The sequence below is a fragment of the Ischnura elegans genome, chromosome 10, assembly GCF_921293095.1.
Source record: "Ischnura elegans chromosome 10, ioIscEleg1.1, whole genome shotgun sequence".
Classification (NCBI taxonomy): domain Eukaryota; kingdom Metazoa; phylum Arthropoda; class Insecta; order Odonata; family Coenagrionidae; genus Ischnura; species Ischnura elegans.
The window spans coordinates 30,712,467-30,737,061 of record NC_060255.1 but is presented as its reverse complement, the minus strand read 5'-3'; positions in this window follow the sequence as shown (position 1 = coordinate 30,737,061).

The following is a 24,595-nucleotide window of genomic DNA, read 5'->3' as shown; positions in this document are numbered from 1 at the left end:
ATGCGGCCTTTGTGAATTTTTTGAGATTTTGTATTAGGTACGTCTGTTATCAACGATGAAGCGTCATTTTTATCATTAGAAATCACAGTGTAATTAATAGAAATATCTGTAAAAATTTACAAAGTCTGTCTCGGAGTCTTCCGTGGCGTACAGAATTTGTGGATTTCTCCATTTTCCGGGTTATCGCCACGTTTCGTTGTCAGAGGTGACGACAGTTTCGACCTGACGTGAAGACGCCTGGTGGAATCCTGGCGCAACTGTCATCACCTCTGACAACGAAACGTGGCGATAACCCGGAAAATGGAGAAATCCACAAATTCACAAAGTTCGTATATCTTCATTCGCATGAATTTTTGCAAAGTTAAAGTCGAGTCAATCGATTTCACCTAAGCTTTGCTTCTACTTTATATTTTTATGTTAAATTAATATTTAGAGTTTAATGTTATCGCTCAAAGTTCTATAGTTTAATTTTTTAATTATATTTATGGCTTATAGGAGTTTGATTTTAACTTACTCCGCGTTTCAGTGGAGAGGTTTGGTTGTGGTTACTGGTGTCGACCCTTGAAGCAGGATAAGGAATGGCGGATAAGCGATCAGAACACAGCGGTGTGTGTTTGTTAAAAAAAAAGGATAGGGCGAACATTTTTCGCTTCCCATTTCTCGGCATACGTACATTTTTTTTCCTTGGAGGGCACAGGAAATTGTGGCGCAGTTAGGCCACCGGCCGCGGAGGTTCGTGACGCTAGCGGAAGTGAAACGACTGAGAAATGAGAACGCTCTCCTAGGGGTCGTTCATGTACAAGGAAACGTACATACGCTCAGAAGCTTTAAAAGGGGATGACGACGTATCGAATGGAAGTGGATGCAGGAAGTCCAAGGATAGAACGGGGGCTAGGAAAAAGCGAGGAAGTGGATCAGCAAGCAAGGGCACGGGGATATCGACTGAGCATGGCATGAAATTGATTCGTAAACGACGGTTATTTAGGCTAAAGGTGATACTGTTAAACTATTATAAAGTAATTTGGTAGATTGTCGACCATGATTTTGGAAGTTACTCGTTCTATCATAGTGTTGACCCTGAGAGAAATCTAATTTGATTGGAATTGAATTTTTTTTATTCATAAAAATGTATTCAATTTCAGCTCAATATTATTTACCATGGAGACTTCATGATTGGCCATTCTATTTTAAAGCACCAGGTAGCACGTGCAATAATTGATGACGAATCTTCAAAATTGATGTTTATCTTGGAAGCTCAAGATTCTTTTAGATGACGAAGGCCTGGTAACTGCGGTTCTGTTCGCAGCTATACCCATAATATTCATATTTCATCACATCCGAGAAAAGTCAAATTTGAAAATTTGTTTCTTATGAAAATGTGTTAATTTTCAGCATTAACATAATTATATTTAAAAATACATGATTGGCCTTAAACTTTTATGTACCAGTTAAATAATTGATTCCGAATTTCAAAAATTGATATTGGTTGGAAGCAACACGACGTTAGAAAAGGATGATAAATATTTTTGTCATAATTCACCCACAGGAATCTTGTCAACTACAAAGACAAGAAAAAGAATTTTTTTGTGTATTTAATTGAAACGCAGTAGATCGGAATAGTCAGAATCCTTTTCCTTTTTTGTTTAGGGTTTGCAGGTTGGCGCGTAAAAGAGCTTTCAAATATTCAGCTAAATAATCACCAATAGGCTTCCTAAGAGAAAAGGTTATAGATATGAGATTTTTAATAACTTAGTTAAAGTAAAATAACAACAACGAATTTAATGCGATGTACTGTCAATTGTCGTACCAGTCGGAATGCCAGTTTATTTATTTCAAGCATAATTACTTGCATAGTAAAAGTGCAAAACGACCAACATAAAATAAAAACACGATAATACTATAAAATAATAAAACCAAACCGATAAAAACCAAATCATCTAAAAAAGAACTTAAGATGCCAGAGAAATTATTGCTTTTCGATTTCAATTGATTAATTATCCTGTAAAAAGTATATTTTTTCTGATTCGTTGGATAGAAGTATCTGCAAATATCAATAACAAATTCCTTTAACTGTTGTTGTTCATGATTGGTGATTCGTATTTTAGTACTAGGATAACAATTTTTTCTTATTTCTTTATTTGCCTAATTTTTCTAGTTCCCAATTTGCCTATGTCACCCTATTAACGCATCTCTCTAACCTGAACGTTAGGACTGATAGTCAGCTATTCAGTATTGAGTGTTTCTACGCGTCACTGACTTACCCTTACACCCTGTTTTTGTTCATGTATTTCCCCTTTGACTTAATACAAATCAATTTAGGAACTTTCTGGAGGATTACTCAAAAAACAAGTTAGTGAAAGCATACACTGGCTATGGTACCACCCTGTGACCCCTGTAGAACCGGAGATTTTAAACTTCAAAGTCGTCGTCACTGACTGACAAAAATGAAACTCCGTTTTGTGACGTTGTAACATTTCTTCGCATTGCTCTAAAATTATGCAAGATGAAGAAAATCCACGAAATACGTAATATAGTTTTAAGTTTTGCCCAAACGTATGCAAAATCGTGACTTTGTGTAAGTAATGGTTTCCTCTCTTTGGCCATAAAAATGGAGCGTCACTGACTGACGGGAATTGTCACTGACTGACACATGTGATTTGATGCGTGTTAACTTTTCTTTTTCATGGAATGAGCATTGCAAAATATATGTATATTGAACACAGAAATTTATTTAAAAGAAACAATACAGTTGCAGAGCCAGGGGTATGTCCAGGGGGTCCGGACCCCCCCCCTCGAAATTATTTTCACAAAAGAAAAACACAATTATTTTCCTTCAGAAAAAAGTGTTAAAATTAGTTTAGAACCCTCCACCTAGTACCCTGTTTTTAAAACATTTTCCCCCTGTGTTAGACCCCCCTGAACGAAATTCCTGGCTACCCCACTGAAACATAAGCACATAGTATGTATTTTATCCAGTAATTTTGCTTCGATTTCTATATTCTCGCTTAAAATGCTGAGTACTCCTAGCACTATGATCTATTGCGTAAGGAGACATCTTAATTATATTTATAGCAACTAACTCCACATGGTGAACAAAGAGTGTGTTTTGAATGGGTGAAATGCCGTGCCACTGTTAGTCCAGCATTTCATTCGAGGCTGAAATGCCGTGTACAGGGATCTCTGCAAATTTTATTTTCATGCCATTTTAATTACACACTCATACTGCCTTTATTACAGGAGAACCCGACTTAAAAGCTTCCCAGGTCATGTTTCTGCCTTTGCCCCCAACTACATCAACACCACCCTTTCCATGATCTGTTACGACTTCATTGCCGCTCTCTATTCTTCCTGTTTAATTCCTCGCGTTCACCTCTTTACTTTTTCCTCTCACGATGCTCGCGCTGTCTCTCTGCTCCCGTCTTTGCCATCTTAATAAATCCTGACATATGTTACAATTAAGGATTTCATATCTCAACAATCATTCTGCTCCTATGTCCCGCTTTCACAACAAACGTACCGAAGCGACGCGACGACAATGAAGGTGATACGCGGCATGCCGAAGTCAACAATTGGCAAAAAAATAAAATATTCCACTGCATAAACAAACAATTTACCAAGAAAAATAAAACTGATATAACATTATTACTCGAGGAACATATTATGCCACGAATTTAGTGTACCAGTCGGGGCCAATGAAGCGCACGCACCAAAATTTGAAACTTGAGCAATACCACAGGTTAAAATGTCAGTCAGTGCTGGGGAATTTTTTTATTCTGATCTTTCATCCTTGGGATGGACCTGATTTGGATACGAAACGATTTATCTCCCGCATCCCTCGATTTTGGTCAGCGGAAAAAAATGTATGTCAATCGTCACTGACTGACACCAAAACGACGCACTGTTGCGTTACATTCCTCTGCATGACCATGTGGCTTTCAAGTATTGATAAAATGGATTGGTAAGACACAGTCATGATTGGGGAGAATGGTTAACTGTAAATTTTCATAGAAAAATCTTATCTTAGTTGCGAAATCTTCAGTAATATAATGGCTCTGTAAACGGAATCATTTGCGCATGTGATACGGGAGCTCAATTCCGCGGCGTTTTCGTAAAAAATGGTTGGAGTATGGGGAGAAACAGGTACGGATTATTAAAATTTGGAATATTTACACCATGTCAGGACTTTGAACGGTCCATTTAACTCAAATTCAATTTTTGAACCCTAGTATGACAGTTTCGTAGAAACGCTCTATTTTACAAAGTTGAACATACTTCAGTACATGTTTAAAAAGTTTTCGCTGGTCTCTAAAAAAAACAACTATGTTCATCTTCAGCGAGAATTGTCGGCCTCGGTGGCGGCAGGGATAATTCCTCGTCTACCACACCGAAGGTTGCGGGTTCGAGTCCCGCCTGGATAGGTTGCCCCTTCCAGATCATGGGTGTGTGTGTGTGTTTGTCTGCTGTTGATTGTTTAAAAACTCCCGATGTAAAGGCCTCATTGTGCTGTTTTCAGGGGAAATGGAAATGAATAAATAAATAAATTACAATTGGCTACAAATGAGCGGGTAAATCCTTTGATTGCCATTAGGGTATTACCCATTTGATTGTCTTAAGCGTGTGCTTATTTTTCTAGAGTTTTAATTTTGAAAGGTATAAACGAAAATATATTTATTTTTCGGTGAAAGTCGCATAGAAAAATCTTTGTTGACGCTGTATTCACCGCAATATCTCCTTGAAAAAAATGAAAATGAGTCAGACATCGTTTATGATTGTAGCGCCTGCGGGATGAAATACATGGTTGATTTTCACAGCCTCGAAGCACATATGTTCGCATCATTTAGAGGATGCGTCGCCGGGAGGCTGTGGAGGGATCCATAATGGGTATGGGAGAGGTTGAGAAGGGAACACTTGAAGTGGAAATGGCTTCAAGAGAGACGGGAGCGGAAATGAGGAGATACGTAGCGAGGAAAGGTGGCCATGAACATAAGTCCTGAACGGCGATGGAGAAGGGAAATCATTATGTAGTCTGGAATTCTATCTTGTTGCGACTCGGGAAATTGTATTCTATCATTGTATGCATTGAAGTTTCCAGTTTTTTTCCTCATTCGTCTTTGTCACTGAACTGTAATCACGCCCATTAGGCTTTCTCAGCGAGGCACAATACTTCGATGGAAATCGTTACGCCCCAAATGCAACAGCAGCGGTAAGCCTCCTATATTTGTGTGAAATCTCAATGAAAACTGCACTCAAAGTGTTGCATGAGTAATATTCAAACACATTTTGCAAGTATTGCCAGTAACGCTGCGCTAGAAACAATGAAAAATCTCGAAATATTTGTAATGTATTCAGTTATTTATAGATAAAGCAACGTGCACCGTTTACATCAAAGGAAAAGGGGGCCTAATTTTGCAGCTTTTACGTGATACCTTCATTTTTTGAATTAAAAAAGCCTGAATGTGTGTTTGAAAACTTGTTAGAAACGCAAAGATTTGGGTGTATTTTTTTCCAACTTCCAAGCTGTAATGAAAAATGTCTCGTAATTACTGCAGCAATTCATTTTTAACCTGTATTGTACTGGAAAATTCAATAGCCATAGAATTTTTCAGTATCATGTAGGTTCCATAGCCATTGAGGTAAATCAACGAAATATAAAATCGACATGTTCATCAGATATGATTTTAGCCAAGATGGTGAGACCCTTCATTCTTACAGGAAGGATAATAGAAGAAATTTTTACCATTCAAATGACTAGTTCTCATAATTTCTGATTACAATGGAAGGGGTGTAATTCTTTGATATCATATGGTCAATTCATTGTGTATAAGAGGTCTATTTTTGATTCCTGCCTTTTAGCCTTTGCAAGTTTCACTGAGATACCCCGTATTTGTCCCTACACTTATGTTTTATTCAGCAGGTGAAAGCTCGGATGGATATATATAATGAGACGCAAGGAAGTACGTAGAGAATTTTACGAGAGAAAGGGTATGCTGACCTTTTGGATGTGTTAGAATTATTCAGGATAAATGCATCAGTAATGATGTTGAAGAGAAACATGACCATTATATCACTGAATGTGAGAGGCATGTGCACTAACGGGAAATTGATATTTGTTGAAAAAATATCACTTCATGAAAATTAGTGGTTATTCGATAACTTCGTCATCAACATTTCAAAGATACCCTGTGAAGCATTATGCCCTATGAAATCTTTTGAAAAAGATGCAAATCAATTTCATAAGCATCCATTTCTCCGGGAAACAGTCTAATAGAAGTAAATTAAAACTTAAATTGTTTGGTTTAATTGTATTTTCCTTGATTTGCTAACAATTTTAACTCAGCATTTCGAATTTTTAGTGACAAAAAATGCAAACCTGGTTTATCATTATTTTACAAATTTCTGTTTGTGTAGCTTTTATTTTAAATGAAAGTTCATTATATAATCATTCCACACTTCAGTTTTACGAGAAGCGTCGTTTTTGTTATTCATTTGGTGTTTCGCAGAAATTTTCCGTAATTATTGCAACAATCATCTGCACCGGAACTAAATAATAAAGCTTCAATTGACGTTTTTGGGATTGAGACCGGTTCCGGGAAATGCTGGTTAAATTTTTCATGCCGCCCAGCCTCGAGTTATGATTGAGTTGTCATTGTTGGCAAACTTCATCGTATTATAAATTAAAGGTGGCATATTTTACTTATTAATAAGGAGTAGTTAAGGGAGGCTTTTAGCGGATATACATGACTGGAAATCGATGGTGATGGTCAAGTATGCGTTCCATTACACAATGTTGTACTGCACAGAAGATTTAACCTTGAATATATCGTTAACTTAAACAAGCATTTATATTTCCTCGTAACTGTGGTGTTTTAATATCTCTTTTGATAAATAATAATTATAGAATGATTTGAATGGAATGTTTTTATGGATTGAAAGCATGATCAATATTAAGGTTTCCATAATTTAGCACCGGGTTGGTGGCTTATTCTCAAAAATAAAATTATATGGACGGTCCCGTTGGTAGCCAGTGAGTTCATTACTGGATGTATTTATGATTTAAAATGTTTTGTTAGCCTCAACTCTATTAAGACGAGGTATTATGGCAATTAATTTGCGTTACAGCAAGGGACCGAAATGAAAATATGGAAAGTGGAGCGTAGATAAACTACGTTTAGCCGTAGCAGCATATTTAAATGGTGATAACTTCAATTCCCAAAGTAAAGAGTGGCTTCTACTAGAGCACCATGACCTGGGCTGGGAGCCTGTGAGTCAACGAGTAGTCAATATGAGGAAAAACTTAGACTACCGATAGGAGGGGAAAGCCAAACCTGCAAAATTACCCGTATATATGAAATTCTTTTGTGACACTGCAATGAAACCGACAAAGAGAACAAGAGATGAAGCTGCGGTAGAATGGTTTTGTGAAATGAGCGAGGAAGAAAAAATGGAAAAGATGATAAGGTGTATGAAATGGCAAACATGGATTCGTAATAAAAGATTGAAGGTGCAAAAAGAAGTGAAAAAGTTTTTCTATTATGTCTGTAAATAGATTTATTATTGATTAGAAAGGTACAGTAAAATGCAGATATTAATATCGATCTGAACTACAATGCATTTATTTAGCTTTAGCCACACAATTTTTAAGAGATAATGTGAGGGCCAATATAAGAAACCAGTGGTACAAATTTGGATATCAGTTTCCTAATTTCTACCACTAGGAGATATTTGTGGAATCAAATATATTTCGCTTTTGACGATGTAATTTTGAAAAATATTCTATCAAATTCTGTGCATTATATTACACTGAACAACAAAACATAATAGTATCGATCACTTAGTAACTTATTTATTGAGCTATGTAAAATAAAATGCAAAAAAGTGGTACAATATAGGCCACTCCCCCCTATTTGATATAATGAGGATGGTGAGTTTCAGAAGTACTTTCGGAAACGCCAAAGATTGTTCTGGCTCAAATCGTTACGCTTGTGTGGGTAATTCATGTTTCAGCTAAATGAATTCTTGAGGGATTATCATTGCATCAAATTGCCGGGCGAAGTCACTGGAATTCCTTTCACACTGCTTAAGGGAAGCCTTCCATACACGATGGCAATACGTAGGGGCAAATCACGATGCATTTTCTCAATGGATTAAGGGGCAAAATTGGAGTACTTCAATTAGACAGCAAAGGATTTACTTTCTATGGGAATTAGACTTTGAGAGAAACATTGATGAATGAGAATGAGATTACAATTTAAATTTCCTCATGAAAGACGGCATGCTGATTCAGCCTGTTAAGTGTGGAGGATATCAGTTTAATGTTGAGGTGAAGCTTTTCCACACGGGAACTCAGCTTTAATCTTTCGGGGTAAAAGTTTATTTGCTAATATTTCATATTAGTGATTCAACTCCTACTTTGATTTTTCGATCAATCGTCTTGAATATTGGGAGTTGCCTACAAAATGGAAACTTAACGAGTGCTCCTAACGATAAACTTTTAGATTCTGGGGGCAATAAATTGCTATTTCCAAACCATTAATCTCCCTTGTTAGAGACGAAAATCTGAAAAATATAACATATTGCAATGATGCAGGTAGCCAGGTGAGGGAGCTCTTTTACGAATAAAGAAGCACATAAAGGTTCATGGGTAAGAAAGAACGTTGTCGGAGGTAAAGGCAGTCACACATCAAAGGGCTAGGGTTTGGTTCTGTACGGATATCCGTAGGTGAGGCAGAATGATGAAAATGCCCGGGACACAGGAAAAGAACGTCTACAAGATGAGCGACGGAAAGCGTGGGGCCTGTGCGAACGGACGAGAAGGGTTACAGCGGATGATAAGGTCGGATTTTGAGGTCCGCTGACGGAATTGGAGCGAAAAAAAACACAACGTTACGAACTCTCTCTCCAAGGTTTGTTTTTGCTAGTCTCCGAATATATGTGCCTACGTTCCTGCGAGTCTCTATGCTAGTGGGAGAACTTTTATTTATTTTCGGCAGTTTTTTCATGTTTTGGATTCCTGCTTTCGATTTTTTTCTTCAAGGTCCGCAGTTTGGGGATAGAGGTGAGGATTTGAACTGGAGCGAAACGCGGAAACAAGCGCTCGGAAACACGAGGTAGATGATGGAAATAAAGGGAAACCGCCGGTACAGAAGTGTGCCGACGTGAGTTGTAACACAAGATGAAAGAAGAGATCATTAAACGGCAAGGCGGGACCGTTCGCCCTTGCCTAATGGTGAACGTTGGAAGGCGATGTAACGGAAAGGCGATTGAGCAGATGCATGCGTTCAGAATAGTCACTTGTACGAAGTGAGGTCTGGGATACCCTTAGATTTTTGCCGGAGAAATTTTTCTTTGCCGAACATATTTTTATTTAACTCCAACCTCTATAATGCATGGACGAAAAATATTAGAAGTTCACGACGCTTTATAGTATATCTGAGCTGAGTTGGTATAGCTTTCGTTTCATGCTTTGAAATTTTCGTGTGCGGTGCGGGAGAGTAGCGAAAGCCATTAGTTTATACTGCGTAATTAAAGTGGCGGGTTGACATTCATGCTTATTCACGCATGAGTTAGTATTTTAATTAAACTGATGACTCACTTTCAAGGTCTCACTGATTTGTCCCCTGGTTTCCGCTGAAGATTTGTTTAATGAGTTTCCAAACTACGAAGTCACAAAATTAGCGAATATTAATATGTTATTCCTACGGGATCCGTATGTATATTAATATTGACGTATTTTAAAAGTTTTGTTGCAATAATTTTAAAATGGAAAAGCGATGAGCATTAATGCTATAGGATGACTGATATTGCATAGCTAGGAAAACGTGATAACTGAGCTGGTGTGCCAACTCTTTCTATGTGTCTCAAAAGCGTATATTTTAAAACATAAATTTTGGAAATTATATATAAAGAACGAGTACTTGAGATTTAGAGATTGTTTTATCTTAAAATATTTGGATGGAAGTGGTAAAACACTTTTAAAATTCATTTTTATATTTTAAAGAATGCCACTAATGCATGTGCGGGTATAAAGCTCTAATTCATCATTTTATCTTATTATTTTATGCATTTTTCTATAATAACTTCTGAGCGTGTTACTTTTTATTAATCCTCATTGGTTAACACGTTATTTATTTCGCAATTTATGAATATTGAAAAATTAGGTCTGATATTTGGTGAGACGATAGCATAAGTCTTACATTTTACGGAACCACTCGACAAAACCTCGAAGAGTTAACGACTAGATGGGGATTGGATATTTCGCAGTGAATTTTTTAAATTGTTTTTTTTAACCCTCGCTGTGGCTTTAAATGTTTTAATACTCCAGCAAGATGCATGATAAAATCCATAACTGTGGAATACAACCATGTCATGTCTTACGAACATTCGATATTTCAGCATATTTTCTCCCCTCTAAATTGGAAAAATATAATTTTACCGCATGAGCGTTTTCAAGTTATGTTCCTTTGCTATCGTCAAATTTTGAAAATCATAGTCCATAGGTGAGCTTACCTAACGTTCGGTGTAAAGGAAGAGGTTATGTAAATAGGGGTGGGTGAGGAATATACGGTGGACCTCCAAAATTGGGCCAAATATTTTTTTTATCCCGGGTTGTGAATAAATAATGCTCTTATCTCTCCGGCGTGCTTTCACATTGTCTCTACCCTCTCATTTCTTCTTGTTCATCTTTTTCATTCTTAGCTACCTCCGGACATTCTTTGCTACCGACCCTACTCCCATCTGTTTACTTAGATCAAAACCCTTCACAGCGTTCTCCACTGCCACCTATACATATTTTTCACTCCCTATGCTTAAGCCAATCTCATTTTTTCTTCCATTTCTTATGAGATATAAAAAATGCGTGGCCTTCTGCATTTTTTCATTGATAACGTTAATTTATGATGAATTACAAAAAATTGGCCGCATTTCGAATCACTTTTGTTAAAAAGTGTCAAGCAATTTGATTTTAAGTCGAGTTTCAAGCAATTAACTATATATGCTCATGCTCAACCCGTAAAAACTACCCAAAAACATACCAATATTTTGATCATAATGTAAATAGCTTGACTTCAATGCTAACGGCTGATATTTGGACCAACAGCCTCAATGGTAAGTTGCACAAAGGAACGTACATACTAGACTGAAGAGTGAATGACTTTTCATAGACCTCCAAATAAGCCATGGTATATGCTTTTTCTTTAGCTATTAAATAAGCATTTTATATTACTCAAACATATCACCCTTCAGTATTCCTATATCCTCTTTCTCATACATCATTTCAGCAAGAAATTTGGTGCAATGATGTTGGCATCGGAAAATTGACTCACATTTATCAGTTCCTACTAATTGCATCCATTTCATAACGATAGGAGTATATGCGATTGATGAGGTTTCATTCAACACCTATATGATTTGACGGCCATTTTCATGGCTGGAGTGGATTACTGCGGTGATCTGAGTCAGGTCTCTATGGTATTGGGGGAAACCGATGTTAATTACCGAGAGCAAAATTTCTTACGGCTTTTTCCAAAATCGGTTCATTTCATGTGAATGTCGATTTGTGACGATTTCAGGAAATACTGGAACTGGTCATGAAATCGAGTTTCGTAACACAGCAATCCTACTGCCCAAGATTTGCTTCGATACAGCATTTTGAGGCTTAAATTTATTTATATTTTAATAGGTTTTACTCCTTTTGTTTTAGCTTTGCCTTAGAGCATTTAGACACTAAGTAATTGACTGAAATAACCATGATTTACGTAAAAACTTCTCACGCATATCAATCCTTTCAAATTACATTAATTGCACAGCGTGATTTCCCATTGGGATTTTTGTGCAGTAGGTTGTTGATATTTTGATAGCGTCTGGTTTTCCAACAACACGTTTTGTATAAAAATACAGACTTAAAACAATGAAAATGATGATTAAGTTGATGAAAATAATAGATATGTAATGTGTGGATGATGTTATAGAGCGTTTTGAAGTTTGATTAGCCTCAAGAATAAAATGGTCAATCATGAGAATTTTAATGTCTTAGTTTTGTATCTCTTTTTTATTTAAATAATATCAAATAAAAACCATGAATTCATATCACCTGAATATGGTTTAGCACATAAATTAAGATACCTATTCTTGAAGGATACTTAGCGTCAAATAAGCAAATTTATAGAAAATACTTTTTCAACTGTGTTTTTCTGATTTTTTAATTTTTTTGGATATTTATCATAGGGGAAAAATAAATCTATCAGGATCGATGGGTCTAATTATTTCCTACTTCTGTTCTTCCAATTTCTCAGAATCAATTAGTAGTCTAATTTTAATTTGTTATACAATCTGTTTCCCTCTCCCGCCTCCAGAATATCGTATTGAGAAATTTTACTGTAGCTTGAATCATCTTTCTTAGTTTTACGTTGCTCCTTCCAGCTTGTGCTATCGCTTTGAAACTTTCGGGACGCATCCACAAAACATAAATCAACATTACCTTTCATCTTCATTTTGAAAATAATTCCTCGTAATTTTCTCAGATAAAAATATTTTTATTAGCGATACCTACAGAAAATACTGACTACGTTTTAGTCTACACACCCATAGTATTTTAAGATAAAGAGTTTTCAACGAAAAAGTGACACAAAAAGGCACATTGTAACTGTTCAAGATGGCCTTACTTTACCGTTCTTGCTATCCATTTGTCCCTATTCATCACGCTTCCTGGTATAGTCATGCACGTATTATCGTCTTCTTTCTAAGGTTTTCATTAGATTTCCCTCTCTCCTACCTATTCCCGAACTTCTAATTGCCCTCTTGAACAATGAATTTGATTTTCATCATTCAACACATATCTAATGTATCCATTCTCATTTATTTAACACCCTTATCGCTCAATACTCACTCCCATAAAGAAGCATGGTACAGATATAAGTCATGATGAATAATTTCCTTACTTCAGTCCACAATGTCTCCATGATCCTATGACCTTGGAGGCCACCTAAAGCTCCTTCTCTTTGTTATCTTGTTATCCAGGAGTAAAATCAAAATGAAGGAGTAAAAAATTAATTAACATTATTATTAATAATTTCCTTCTGCAGGTAGATGATTTTTTGGGCGGGCTAAGGTATAAAATAATAGTGCTTTCCGATATTCTATCCCGGCTCCGAAACAAAGCCTCTCGTTTTCTTAACCCTTAATTACGATTGGATACGTCGTTAAGTCCTCAACCCCTCCTTCGCATCTTGGTTGCCAGGGACCAGGGGCTGCCCCCCTCGTCCTCCGGCTAACCTGACATAGGCTCCCCTTACCCTAACCCTTGCATCGTATCCCGACTACACCTTCCCTATGGGGAGTTCCTTTTCCCCTTTGGAGATCCTTTATTCAGCCAGTCTTTGCTCTCCTTTTTCCTCAACCCCTTTGGAAATCAATCCCACCCCCCCATATACTCCTTCACATGCACATGCTTTAGTTCCTCGTCCTCCCTTGGCTGCACGCCCCTCCGCCACCTCTTTCCTCCAATTCGCTCCAAATTAACCCCTTTGAGAGAACATTCCTTTATTCCAGGGTGGCGTCCAACTCCCCCGTTCACCTCTCCCACCCTTTCCAATTTTACTCCGATACCCTCACTCCTTCCACTTTTTCACCTTGCCTGTTAACACCCTGAATACTCACCTTGCCTTTTCCCCCATTTATCCAAACCTGCTCTCTCTTTCTGTTTTTCGGGTTTTCAGCCGCGTCAATCCACCTTCCTGGGCAATATTAAATATTACTCAGCTGATTAGCTCGACAGTATGCAGCGGGGAAGTGGAAAGGTCCTTCATCTAAACTCCTGCACTAGAAATTAAGTCTTATTCATTTTCTTCCTCCTATTCTTGAAAATTATCACCGTTTACTTTTCACTCTACCATTTTTTCATTTTGTTCTCCTTCATTCATTATACTTCTATCAGTTACTATTGTTTAGATTTCTACAATTAATTCATAATATATGGAACGTTAAAAGGTAGATACGTCATATTTTGATTTCTTGCTGAACGCAATTGATCATTATTAGCTTTAGCTTCGAAAACCATCCAAGATCCTCAATACCGTTTTTACTGCCGCGCAAGTAGTCTATAAACCTAGAAACGAAATATTCGTGATGGAATCAAGAACTGTCACAAATAAAATAATGCAATTTGACTACGATATAATTACATACACAGAGATGAAATGAATAAATTTAAGTAGAGCTTTTCAAATACTTTTATAACTAATGAGTGATCATCCCTATACTTTTATTATATATTTGCTAAATCTAAGTGAGGAACCGTGATCCTTATTAAGACGTATTGACATTTGTCAGAACATATGCCAATATTTATTTATATGGATTAGTTTTTACTTTTATTCTCGAGCTGTTGTATACTCTGCTTAAACAAGGTCATACATAACACACTGCTTTACTCTTGCCAACCAATAGCCTGTCCATATTCCTCAAGCTATGCTGCTAATAAGTCACTATCACCGTTACGCGCCATTTTGAAGTTATCGTTTTGAGTTTTACCTTGTTTGTTTTTCTTCTTATGTTGTATTATCGAGATTGATTTTAATTGTACGCAGCTAAAGAAATAACAGGCTTCGTGGTGGCTATTGCCTAATCATTTGCCTATATATCATTTGTTTTATTGCAGAAACAAAGGTAACCACTTGATAATTGTTTTAGAAGTATGCTGAATGATACTTTGGTTTTAATGCTAATTTGGTCAAACACTCATGAATGTTTGATTTTGCTGATGAAATCGTAAATAAGGGGATCTAAAGTAAGTGCCTAAATACCAGAGCTCTTTTTATACAAAAATCAAGAATTTGGATGAATAATTGAGATTATGGCCGGAGGTAATAAATAGAGTTTATACTAACATTTTTGTGCGTAGAAATTAACCCTAGAACGACGGGCTGGGTCCAATGGACCCAGTTGGTAGTTTTGAAAGTTTATAATTATGTCAAAAATGCACGAAACTGATTTTGATGCCGTGGCTTTTCCTAAATATATGTCCTCTAAAACATAGCAAGAAATAACGGGAATGGGCTCATTACATTTTATAGTATACTACAAAGTTACATAGTGGACGGACTGGGTCCATTGGACCCAGTCGACTATTTTCAATGCTATGGGTAATTTATTCCAACTTATCAGCAATTTTCTTATTTACTTTGTATTTTTGGGAGATTCAATGTTTATGGAGATATAAACCAAGTCGTAGGCGATAGTTATTACCAATTGGTGGGCATTTTTTATGGATTGGCTTGAAGCCTTTCATATACTCTTCTAATGTCACATTTAGAGTGACACAGTCAGAAACATGCATCCACATCGTTTCGTAATGGGAAGTTTTTGCAAGTTTCTCTGGTTGGACGCACACACAGTGTGAATTATCTACATTCAGTCCCATAATCTGTTAGTTTTAAATGCGAGACCGTTCATATAGCATCTGCGGTGCTTTCGTGGTGGACAGTCAGAAGTTACGCTCGCAAGCTGGAGTGGTCTCGCTGCCTGCCGACATTTGCTGTTATTCCAACTATCTAACTGAAGACCTCGAAGAATTTGAATTCCATCATTACATTTTGATACCATGCATGGTAGGTACAAAACTTTATGGATTATATAAAAGACTATATTCCATCAATCTAATGTACATCTTCAGTATTTACCTCATTTACCAAATCGTTTACTCCTCAGATGGATTAGTTAGATGAAGTGGTGTATTGATTTTCAACTACTATGATATACAGCAATGTCATTATTCCTATCTTTACAGGATGCTTGGTGGTACCAAATTTTGTGTAGTGAGGTATTGATGTGACTGAATTCATAGAGTGGCTGTTGATAGACTGTGTAGTTGAGGAGCTAAGAAGTCGGCGTCGCCATTTGGATATTACAGTCAAAATAACTATCAAGATATTTTTGAGGTAATAAGAAAAAAGGATAGTTTATAGTTATTGAAAAAATTAGCTGTTCTAGCAAAAATATTGAACTCTTTGAATTACTTGATGATATCAGAAACATAATACGAGACAGTGCTTTTCTAATTTTTACCTGAATTTACAACTAAGGAGTAGCACGAACAATGTTATCTTCCATTTATATCTAACTAAAGTTTGGAATGAAAAATTGATAAATTTCATTGTCACTTTATTCACAGGCTTGCTAATAGTGACACACATTTGGAGTGCATTCATCTAAAGATTGCAGAACGACGTGTTCAGCATCTAAATATACAGCGCTAACAGGAGGAGGGTAGTAGTGACTCCGGTGGAGATGAAGCCTAAAATGCTGAATAAGGATGGAGAAGAACTGAACCTTGCGCGATTTTTCTTCACCTTTCTGAGAAGATGATAGAAATGCGAAAATAGGGAATTCCTAACGGGAGAAATTTTTATTTCACGCAATCTGAAAGAGGAGTGGTAAACAAAACCTCATGCCACTAAAAAGGGTAGAATGCGAAGACGTAATATTTTGCGTCATATCCCGTGCGCCGTGCGGAATTTTTATGCTGTCTTCTGCTTTTTTGCTAATGTTGCGTCCTAACACCTTTGATGTTGTTAGAAAATGGACCACCATTGAAAGGCATATAGTTTTTCAAACTTTGTAGAATGAAGAAGATGACTGAAATAAATAAGGTTCTGGCATTGCTATTACATATCATTTTTACTAGTCACAAATGAAAATTTTTCACAACTTTGGAGTAAACTAGACGGGCGACCAATATGCAACAGTTTATGGAGTCAAAAGTAATACTGCGGGTTATTTGATTTGATAAAGCGACAGAAATGAGGAAAAGCAGAGGCGAAGACAAGTTGCAGACTATTAGAGAGATATTTGATGTGCGGAATGAATAGTGCCAGGATCCTGCATGACAGTTGACGAACAGTTATTGATGTTCCGTGGGCGCTGTACCTTTAGAGAGTTTGTATCATCAAAACGAGGAAAGTATGGAATTAAAATTTTGGCTGCAAGTCGTAGTAGTGATTCATAAAAGTGGAATGTCCAAGTATACACAGGTAGGGAATCTCATAAAAGTCGAGAGGTCAATCAAGGGAAAAGATTAGTTACACGTATGGTTGAGGGATCAATCAGCCAGATACATAAGTAGGTAGCCCAATACTTTCCAAAGGTTTAGCGATTGTAGAGATCATGAGGTAAAATAAACGAGGGATTCCACCCGAGCTCACGTCTGTAAATGCCATACACCCTACAGGATTTCCTAACAAAGTGGTATCTCATGAATATCATGGAATCCAAGAGAAATTCAACTATCGGAAGAATTTACATCGCGAAAAAGAAAATGTGGCACACTCCTTGACAACCTTAGCAACCTAGTGTTGTAAAAGCAACTACAAAAGTGGTAGAAAGACATGAACATCCTCTTCACAATTTGCACAAATTATATGCCAAGATCATTCAGAAATTTTATGCAATCAGTGCCTGTAGTAGCATAACAGTTTTTAATAACTTTAGTAATTTCATCATACTTTTGTTTCTTTAAATTTGTTATATATCTAATTTATCATTGACTAAAAATCCATTTTGTGATTTGTGTTAATGTTATTCAGAAAATGAGCATTCATAAAAATGGGAAGGTGGAGTGATATTTAGGGTAGAGGGGATGATATTATTCTCCGCTGCAGTAATAGCTTAAAACAAAATAGTTTAATAATAATAAAGACGAAGAAATATGTTGAGGATGTAAATAAGATAGAAACCATCACTTAACTCAGTCTAAATTCATCATAAACTGATAATATTGTGGAAAAAATGTTTCAGGGTCCATTGGACCCAGTCAGGCTACTACGCGATAATTTTTTTTCAGTCTTCCTAGGGTTAATTTTATACTAGTATACATCTACCTTTATCCTCTTAAAGGAAAATATTTTCCGTATAGACCTAATTGCCATTCTCCTCCTCTTCCCACGTTTTCTGTTATCATCAACGCGACCCGGATCCTCGGTTTTAAATAGAAAAAAGGATCATGTGATCGCACTGTCAATTACAGCTCTCTTCTTGAATTGATACTGCTACATATTATTCATAAATGGCTACAATTGTATTTAATATGAGAACATATGACATCAAAACACCATGGTACAATATTTCCTAAATTAATAAGTAAGATTAGTTGGAGTTGTTCTGAAAAGCACAGAAGTGCAATTAGGACGATTATTAATTCACCTTTTTATGATTTTGTTTGGCTGTGCAGCGGGCAACGACAAATTTACAAGAATTTCTGCTGCCAAGGTTTTCTATGCATGCGATTTTTAGATATAACATTAACTAAATATGGTTTCTTCTTTGGAAAGAATTTGTAATACGGGCGAAAATATTTATTTGCAAATACCGCAGCATTTTCACTAAGTCTGCCTTTTTAAGTAAGTTTTAGTATTTCATAGCACCAAAACAAAATAAGTAAGGCATTTTCACGTTTATTAGGATGAAAAAATTGAACCATCCCAAAATATGTTTTGTTATTTTGATAATGAGATTCTTAATTGTAAGTACTTTTCTGGATAACCACTTTGTGCACGTTTCTCTGGAATTTTAATGCACTTGGTTTAGCTTTAATTTTGCTGTTATGTCGTCAAATTAAATATGAAATTAATTTATGTTAATGAATGTCATTTATGTCATGTTATGTCATCAAATAAAATACTGCAAACCTGTGTTTTTTGTTTCAGGTTGTATTTACCCACTTTGGATGAATCGCTTCACGTAGTGTCTTCGGCTATGAACAATGTTCCTGCCTCAAATTGGATCTACACCTTTAGGAAAGTAAAATTTCATCTTTTGGAGGATTGAAGGTTTGTAAGCTATTTTAAGCAACATATCTCATAAATGTGTCTATCGGAAGTATTATTAACGATATTCATGCAACATTCTATGTTCAAGGATATATTTATGCTTTTCACCATTAACAGGTCCTCCCTTCTATGCGGCTCAGATATAAATTGCGATGGCTCTTCAAGTTCCTGAAAATGTACTCACTATACGTATAATGTAAGGGTCCTTATTGTTCTGAACAGCTATGGCTCAGTTGTTTTTTTTTAACGATGCTTTAGAAAAAGTTTTTGTTTGGCCTTAATTTCTTGCTTCAAATGATAGGCGCACTTGCATAATTATCCGGTATATTTTGTCCAATTGAAGGGTTGAAATCCAAATATTTATACACATTTTCCGGCATGAAAAATTCCGGAATAAATTTGGGAATGATGATTCAACCTTATTTTGTTAGGGGAAGCGTAATGATTAGGTCTCGTATAATTAATTAATTCGTATAATAATATTATACGATAAATATAAAAATTAAATCGCAAATTGCAATTGCATTCATTAAATAATTGACATCCCTCAGGGACCAGTATTTGCGTGGAAAATGGTTTTGCAACTCAAGCTCTCACGATGTTTGTAATGAATAATCTTAAGGATTGGATTGTAGTGAAACTATTTCTAAAATGGGGATCATTTCGTCAAGATGCTCCAATCTTTTCCTCAGAGACGCAAAGTCTTTGAATTAGAGAAGTGTCCGTTCGTGGAAAGGTTTCGTATCGAGAAAGGAACGGGAAATGGAATGGAAGCGAGGATATTTAGCGAGAACTTGGTGATAATGCCGGCTTCATAATCTTTCCTTTTAACGCTAACAGTCCGCGGAATCTCCCATTCCAAGCCTCGGGAATAAAAGGAAAGATACAACTCCGGACTTTTATACTGATTCAGATTCACGTTTAATCCCAACGGATTCCACAGAGCTGCCGTCCCATCTCTTTCATTTCCGCTACTCCGAAAATTTCTATCGCCGGCGTCCTACTATCTTACCTTTATGTCCGTGGACAATTTTTTTAAGCCAGATTTTTTTTCTCCCGTCGCCTTTATACAGCAGTGGACTCACCCAACTTTCACTTTGCGGTGAGATGTATGCGTGATCTTAAAGGGTTGAAAGTTACCCAGCGCCCATTTCATTAGTTTTGTCAATATCGATTTATTTTTGGTATCGGAATACTCGAGGAATTGCTTAAGGAGAATAATATTCACATTTTACGTTCCACGGAGATAATTCACAACTCTACCGTAATTTTAACACTTCAGCCATTATCATGGTTTCCTTGATAATAAAGTGTGTGTGGAAACCATGGTTGGCAATAAGTTGTCTATCTGAAACGTGCAAAAGTAATTATATTTACCTAATTTTCCTATTGTGACACCACAAAGTTACACATGAAACAATAAGCTGTGAATCATTACTCTTATACCTTATTCTACTTTGGTGTTAATTTTATTCTTACACTAATGTGAGAGCAGTAGTCACCGGTACAAAGGGTCAAAGATACGACTAAGGATTGTGTGGTTTATGACGGAACGTAGGCTTTTGACATATGACATAGATTTTGGTCAAGAAACTATGGTAAACGAGTTAAAAATATCCTCTACCGACTGAAAATATCATTCATAAACCAAGTAGTTAATTTTAGCAATATTATTATCATTCATAAACCAAGTAACAATATTATTATAAAATTCTCATGATTTTATATCACTGAAACTTCGGTAAATATAAACTTACAGTAACGTTTTGGATTTAATGATAGTCTTTTCACAAATTAGGAAGGAATGTGTGAGGAAATAATCTCATCCAGCCACCTTCATTTATTTTTACTATGAGAATGTAATAATTTATCTTTGAAGCATTTATTTGTAATGAACTCAGACCTTAAATAATTTCGGGTAAATAGTTGTGAAATACGTATGTCATCTTGATGATGTTAGATGAAATTATTATTCCGCCATTTTCTTTTATATGCCAAAATACGGATTCATAAGAATCTTATATAAATATTTATTTCCTTATCTCTTGCTAAAGTAAGGGGATATATTTGTAAAAAATAATTTGGAGATGACAAAATTAAGTGTGTCATTATTTAGACATCATGATGATTTATTATTCTTTTTCAAAAGAAGTTATGGGAGTTACTGATTTTCCAATGTTTCCTTATATTTTGGTCAACCTGCATGAGAAATATTTTCTCTAAAGTAGTAAATTTAGAGACATTTGCTTTATCTTTAACTGAGCTATGTATGATGGATAAGGTGATGCAAGCATACTACCATCCTTTTTGGTGTAAAATTTTTATCTCATAGGTACTGCGTAGGTACCCCTCTGATGAGCCATAAAAATGCTCATAATTGGAAACCTGTCATACTTAACCCTATCAAATGCCCTTGTTCCGGAGTGTAAAATATCACGGGGTGCTATTATTTCCAAGAGTCTCCGGCTTTCGTTGCTCTGCCGCGCAAAGCCTAAGTCGGAAATCGATAATTATTTCTTTTGATTCAGACGAGGCCTGTGAGGACAAATGAAAATATCGGTTGTGGAAACTTGAGTGGGTTTTAATTTAGTCCAGGGAGACTCTCATATTTTTTTCTTTACAATGAGACGAATTTAGACGATATCAATGCGTCCGTTGTCATTTTTTTGCTTCCTTTTTTCCTAAGAAGTCTCTGAATTTTGAATAAATCAAAAGGCTTTTGAAATATTGCTTGATTTTAAATTCATTTTAACTCTGTAAAAATCAATATAAAAGTTATTGGCAGTATGTATGAACACAGAAAAGATGCTTCTTACATTTTGCCATTTTATGCTATTTTTCATGACTTCCTTGTGGAAAATGATTTTATAAGTTGAAAAATATATATTTAACTTCAATAAAGTTAAAATCGTGAATTTTAGATATTGTGTCGTAAATTGGATCATTCAACTGACTTTTAATTCCACTAATTTGGGTTACTTTCAGTTTCAATGCATATATTTATTTCTTTGTCTCATGAAGTGGGTAAAAATTAATGCTCCACCTTGTAATTTTTTTTATAGAACAACACAATAAGAATATCTAAGTAACGTTCTATTTTACATTAAATGTAACATAACTTCAATATATGTCTTTGTTAATGACATCGCACCAAAATAGTGTTCAATATTTGAGTTTATTTTATATTTAGTTAAACTCTGACGATTTCCTGGGAAAAAGTGAATAGCAATTGTAACAAACTGCATTTGTTTCAAAAGATTTGATTGATTTTCATTAATGAATAATAGCGAATTCCTTGGCACTAAAAATATGATATCAGTGCAGAATGAGAAAATATTGACTGTTAAAAAGAATAATGTCTGTAGAAGTGGGAAATTGAACGTAAGTGGTCAGTTCATAGTTAGAACATCTCTCACTTACTTTTACGATACAGAAAGGATTTAATTATTCCTATTGAAAGACCTTCGTTATTGATACGTTTCATCTTGAAGTGAGCTATTCAATGCATTGTGCTGACGCTATACTTTTCAATGTCTCTTTGGTACATTTGATGAATTTTTCATTTGGTCAATTTGATGAGTTTACTGCTATTTTGTTGGACACAGCTCGACCACTGTTAATATGTTCTGTAAAGTAGGTATCATTGCCCAAGCCGATACCGTATTGGTAGCGGTAAGTATTGGTATTGGTAAGGTGTCTAAGACGATATTTTTTCCACCCCAACTTTTGTAGAAAAGAGAATCGTCTTACAATTGGATTCAGAAGTCTCGAACTAAAACCTGCGGGTTGCATACTATAAATAACGAATGCATATATTTGTCACCTAATATCTTTAAAACTAAAACCGATGTGAAAAATTGCTGTACCATAATTAAGAATATTTAATAATGACAAAGTGAGGGTATGATAATGGTGCCCCTATGATTCATCTTCTGGATATTTCGAGTACTAGTAGTATGTCTACATTTGGAGATGCACGGTAATTATTTTTCATGATTAAATTTTTTCCTGCTTGGAGTTAGAAAAAAGGGGGTCGTCTTAAAACCGTGTCCATTCTCGATTCTTGTAAATACGATGTATCCACGGGCACAATAAGCTCATAAACGTGCCGCTAATATTTCGTTTAGCGATAAATCGTATATGATACGGGTGTGCGGCAATAGACGCAGTTTATGTTGTAAATAGATCCTTGACCTTGGCACAGGTGTGTGACATCCTCAGATTCAGGATAAGGGCGGGGTTGCTCCCTTTCCTGAGGGTTATTCATGATTTCCGTATCTGAGCAGAAATCCTGAAGACGTCACGGCATTAGACAAAAGGGGCATTTTTTGGAAGTTCGATATGTGACCGCCGACATCTCGCAAGTATTGGGTCACTTTCACAAAAAACAACATTTTCACTTTCTCATTGTTGTTCTCATGGGAAATTAATGACACTTTGAACGATTCATTTGAAGCTATCTCCGAGTGTGGTCATATTCATCAGGAAATACAATACATCCCCTCTGAGCCAACCCTGCACTTTCAGGATTTTTGCTATGAAAACACTGAAGACTTAATTCTTATTCGAAATTTATGCTCTCCAACTGATGGGTGAACACTCTGACCATTAGGCCACCACGCGTCCCGGGGTACTTCAAAGAAGGGTTGAAAAGGTGTTACACACATGATCAGTGTTCAGCAGTATTTATTTAGATAGCCAAGGATGAAGTTCATCATAAAAAAAAATTAGCATAACCGGGATCCAAAGTCGGATCTCCTGATTGGTCGTCAGTGTTTTTCATAAAAATTCCGTCTTTTCGTAGAATTTCAGTCTTACGTTGGAATTTTTTACTCAAAGTGTAAAAATGGCCACACTGCCAACGAGAACCTAAGTGACGGTGCCTCAGCTCCATGCTCAAACGACGTGAAATTTGAATCCAATCGTGGATATTTCTGTTGGATTGTGTGATCAAGGTTGAAATTTCCACCCATTACCTCAGAGCAATCTCCATTTTTATAGCAGGTAAGATAGGCTCGGCGAAATTGAAAATCACTTCACCATGAAGCCGGAGCACATTTGATAAACCTACTCCTTTGCCTATCTCATCGGACTTGATTTCTCTTTTACCGCAGCTTGCGATAGTTGCTTTATTTTTTTATCCCCGTGCATTAATCATTTACTCAACCGTCGTGCTAATGACGAACGCCTCCCAAATATAGAACGGTCGCTCGTTATTAAGTTTTATTCCACTTACGCCGTTCCGGTAGGCTGGGAAAATTCCGTTTTCTTTCAGCACTACGTGGGAAAGGAGTCAACGATTTTCCCTTGCATTTCGTGCCGGTTAGTCCTTTCTGTTATCTTTGCGGGCTGGTCACAGAGATAATGGTCAAATGGGGCAGTATCGATAGCGTGACGTATTTACGCACGGCTGTGGCGTGACCTACCTCATGGCTTAAACGCGATCGCAAAGGATTAGTGGATATTTTTTTCTCGAAAAACTTTATTGAGTTGTCAGAGTTTGATTATTTGTGGGAAATAAACCATAGGCTCGTTGACTGATCCTATATGATTTTTAACTGAAAATTTACACCCAGTCGTTAAAATCCTCCTTTTGGAATTTTAAATTCGCTCCGGTTATTAACTCGCAGCGGAGAAAAATTTGCTTATTTCACTAAAATTTTTTAGGATATTATTGAGGTTAAATTTTGAGGACCTCTGCTATGGCTCTTAATAATGGCATGTAATTCCTCGTAAGGGCATACGCCTATTGCTAAAACGATATTGAAGTACCAAAT